Genomic DNA, 4074 nt, shown 5'->3' with positions numbered 1-4074 from the left:
GCTGTCCCACTGCCACCACCCCCTGCTGTCCCACTGCCACCATCCCCAGCTGTCCCAGTGCCACCATCCCCAGCTGTCCCAGTGCCACCATCCCCAGCTCTCCTATGGCACCATCCCCAGCTCTCCCAGTTCCACCATCCCCAGCTCTCCCAGTGCCAACATTCCCAGCTGTCCCACTGCCCCCACCCCCTGCTGTCCCAGTGCCACTATCCCCTGCTGTCCCACTGCCACCATCCCCAGCTCTCCCAGTTCCATCATCCCCAGCTGTCCCAGTGCCACCACCCCCTGCTGTCCCAGTTCCACCATCCCCAGCTGTCCCAGTGCCACCATCCCCAGCTCTTCCCGGAGCTTCTCTCCAGCGATCCCAAGGCAAGGTACCTCTAGGATCCATTTCCAGAATATCTAAGCAGCTTCAGAGGCTTTATCCATCTCCCCACCTGGAGCCTTAGGCATGTCCCTCTTTTATCCCCAGTGGGTCTGACCTACCCCTTCCTCCACCCCAAAAATAACCAGAACCCCTCATTCCTCCCAAATTAAGCTCCCAAAGAATCCGTGTTTCTCTTCTTTTCCCCACCTTTGGAGGGCAGCTCCACTCCACAAATGGAGTTGTCCCCAGGAAGCAGCCACGGGCCTCAGTTTCCCCTCCTGTCCCCAGGCTGACAAACAGCAGAGTTGAATTAGTTTTCTCTGTGAAAAGTATTTTTCTGGGGGTGTTTTTGTTTCCTGGAGGGTTTTCGTAGTACCTTGAGCCAAGGTACTCAAAAGAGGAAAGGGAGCTTGGATAAAAGATGTAATGATTTTATGGTTTTGTTCATAGGTCAAATAAAATGTTTTGCTTTGGGACAAATGATTTTTTCAGGGAATTTCTGGTTTCCCCCAAGAAACTCCCTGAACTCCTCCCTGAATCAATCCCCCTTCCAACCTTTGCTTCCCAGCTGGTACCAAAACCTTCTGCCTTGGTCTCCATCCTGGGAAATCAATCCCATTGATTTCCAGCACAGCAGGTCTCTGGGGATGGATCCTGCTGGCAGCAAACATCAACTCAGGTCAATATTTAATCCCTCCATCAACACTTCCTTCCTGCTTTGGCAAAGGTGATGCTCCCTGCCTGCTCCCTGCTCCCTGCATCCCTATTTCACCTTCTCCCCAGGAGACCCTGCAGCACCCTATGGGATCGGGGGACGATCCTATTTGAGCCCCCAGACCTTGCTTTTTATTTATTGCACATGAAAAATGAGACACTTGCATCTTTTAGGCTTCCTGGAGGTGTTTATACCAGGAATTTGGCTTCGGGTTTTGCCCTCCATGATTTTCTGGTGCTCGTTGGAGGAAGCAACAGTTGGACTCGGAGACGAGCGCGGGACCAGTTTGCATCAATCCCCTGCTTTTTGGTGACTGTTTTCCCCTCCAAGCTCCATATCTGGGAGAAATGACATTTCCACGGAGACCTACCAGCCCAAGGGAGCCACCCAGCAACCCCACAACCACCCTGGCAACCCCAAACTTCTGGGAGATAACCAGAGACCTCGGATAACACAATTATCAGGCTCCACCACGGCACCAGAGTCACCGGGAAGCCAAAGCACCGCCACGGGGTGGATTTTGGGGGATGATTTTCTCCTCCATGGAAGCCACAGGGTCTTTGCTCCGTGGCCTGGTTTCCTGGGGGGTGCTGAGCAGGGAGGAGGGAGCCCCAGCACGCTCCAGTGCCGGCCAACTATTCATGGCTTTGGCTCCACGTCAAGAGCCGGAGATAAAAATCGCACTGGGCAGAGACAGGATAAAGTCACTCAGTGCCACGACAGTCCAAAATACTTCTGGGGGTTTTAGAAACCACTAAACCCCAAAACACGGCCATGCTTCAAGGCTTGGCATATTTAGGGGTCTCCTCTTTAACCCCCCAGGCACCGAGGCTGAAGTTCCCTTTGCTTGAGTAGAAATAAGAGGAATTTGGTGGTACAAAACAGCCCAATTTTGGCAGCAGTGACCTTGAGCCAGGGGCACCATCCCCCAGTGTCAGTGGCCCCACAAGGGCAGGGTTTGCTGCTCCTCACCTCGTGCACAGGAAGGCAGTGGGTTGCCAAATGGGTTTTGCAAGAACCCGATAAGAAAACTGGAACAGAAAGAGAAATTCGACGTTTTGCCCTTAAAGTCGTTCCTGCAGTGATGCCAGGCAGTGCCCAGTTCTGGGAAAGAAGGGTGTCTGGGGGGAAAGAAGGGCGTTTTGGGGGTTAGGAGCTGCTAAAAGGAGTCAAAGGGTTTGAAATCAGAGCGTCACCCATACCAGTGCAAATTAAAACACCCCTAAAGAGTTTAAAGAGGGACCCAAGCAAGCAAAGAGGTGGAAAAACACACGTTGGAGCAAGCAGGGAGCGAGCTCCACGGCTTTGAGCAGAGGTGTGTACGGGAAATCCCGGATAAACAGCCAGTGAATTCCCCCGGGAGCGGAGAAACCGAGCGGCAAAGAGATGATCGCGAATTAACGCATAAAAAAAATCAAACGAATCAGGCCAAGAGGAGCAAAGGGAGCAGGAGCTTCCTCGAGTGCACGGCTCGGCAGCTCCTGCCAGCGGCTCGGTGCGGGGCTGCTGCTCCCACCCCCCCCGGCTTGGGGGCATTTTTGGGGTTTTTGGGGCGGTTTTGAGTGGTAGCCCGGGCAAGTTTGTGGGGTGCGAGGAGAATCGGGGGTCGGCTCTGCCCGTGCGGTGTCCGGCTCCCCGCTTTGGGTGCGTGGGGACTCTCTGTCACCCGTGGCACCCACCCCGCAGCAAGTGCCACCCCCGTGTGTGTGTCCGTGTGTCGGTGTGTCCGTGTGTCGGTGTGTCCGTGTCCCACCCATGTGTGTGAGTGTGCGTGTCCCCCACCCATGTCCCCGCTCCCACCCGACCCCGGGGGTCGCCCCCCCACCGTCCCTCCCTGTCGCAGCCCGTCCTGTGTGGGCAGGACACGCATCCCATTGTCCCGCCATGGTCCCATTATCCCCCCGTTATCCCCCCACTGTCCCCCCACTGTCCCCCCGGCCGCTGCCACCGCGCTCACCGGGCGATGCCGAGCCGGGGGTCGGTGCCGGGGGTCGGTGCCGGGGGTCGGAGCCGATGGCCCCGCTCAGGAGGGCGGCGGAGGCAGCGCCATGCCCGGTCCGCTCCTTGCCCCTGCTCCTTGTCCCGGTCCCGGTGCCGCGTGTGAGCCGGGACGGGCTCGGGGGTGGGGCCGCACCGCCCTCCCGGCGCTGGGAACCGGGCTGGGAACGGGGCAGGACCGGGGCCAGGACCGCCCCCACCAGCGCTGGGACCGCCCCCACCCCCGGGACGGGACGGGAATGTTCCTGCCGGGATGGGGACATGGTGGGATTAGGGCTGGGACAGGGACGGGACACCCCCCGCAGGGACTGGGATCGGAACAGGAGCCGGGATGGGACCATGGGTGGGACCGGGATGAGGGCTAGAGCAGGAGCCCCCCGCTCCCTCCGCCGGGAATGGGAGTGTGGATGGGATCGGGGCTGGGAACGGGACCGGGCACCGACCGCTCCTCCCTTGACCCCCGCGAACGGGACCGGGGTAGGAGCTAAGGCAGGAACCCCCCATCCAATGGAGCACGGATGGCATCAGGGTTGGGAATGACACTGGAGAGGGATGATCGCCCCCCAAATGCCCCCCGGGGACGGGGATACCGAAAAGAGGCAGAAACAAACTCCTTCACAGCAATTTGTGGGTGTTACAAAGGACATTGTTTATTCTTGCTCTCCTGGGAACTGCGAGGGGCTGGGCTAAGCCACAAACGGGGCTCCAGCTCCCCCAGGGAGGAGCAGACCTGTCCGAATCCCTCTGCTGGGATGCAAAACACCCACAGAAACATAAAGGGTGTTGGACCATCCTGTGGAAGAGAAGCCCTTCAAGGGCCCTGCATTTCTAGGAAATGGAGTTTGGGTGCTGTGGGTGTTAGCTGGCAGGTTGTGTGTCCCATATCCCCCCAACACCCTGTGGAGATGCCCTGGGATCCGTCTCCATTCATCCCTGTCACGACAAGGCCTCCCGAGAAGCTTTGGGAAGCTGTGGAGGGCCCCCCCCACCCCCA

The 4074-nt window shown here is 58.4% G+C and overlaps 1 protein-coding gene across 1 annotated transcript in view; it reads right to left on the bottom strand.

The window, feature by feature from the left end:
- Positions 1-3165, bottom strand: part of P2RY2 (purinergic receptor P2Y2) — a 10696-nt gene extending 7531 nt beyond the window's left edge. The window contains exon 1 of the mRNA XM_027699804.1: positions 3040-3165. The gene's annotated coding sequence lies outside the window, so the exon portion shown is untranslated. The remainder of the gene's footprint in view (positions 1-3039) is intronic.
- Positions 3166-4074: the final 909 nt, after the last annotated feature.

The sequence above is a fragment of the Neopelma chrysocephalum genome, unplaced genomic scaffold (genome assembly GCF_003984885.1).
Source record: "Neopelma chrysocephalum unplaced genomic scaffold, ASM398488v2 Primary Assembly neopelma1_141, whole genome shotgun sequence".
NCBI classification, from domain to species: domain Eukaryota; kingdom Metazoa; phylum Chordata; class Aves; order Passeriformes; family Pipridae; genus Neopelma; species Neopelma chrysocephalum.
Note: the sequence above shows the minus strand (reverse complement) of the source record. Positions and strands in the feature narration are given on the sequence as shown.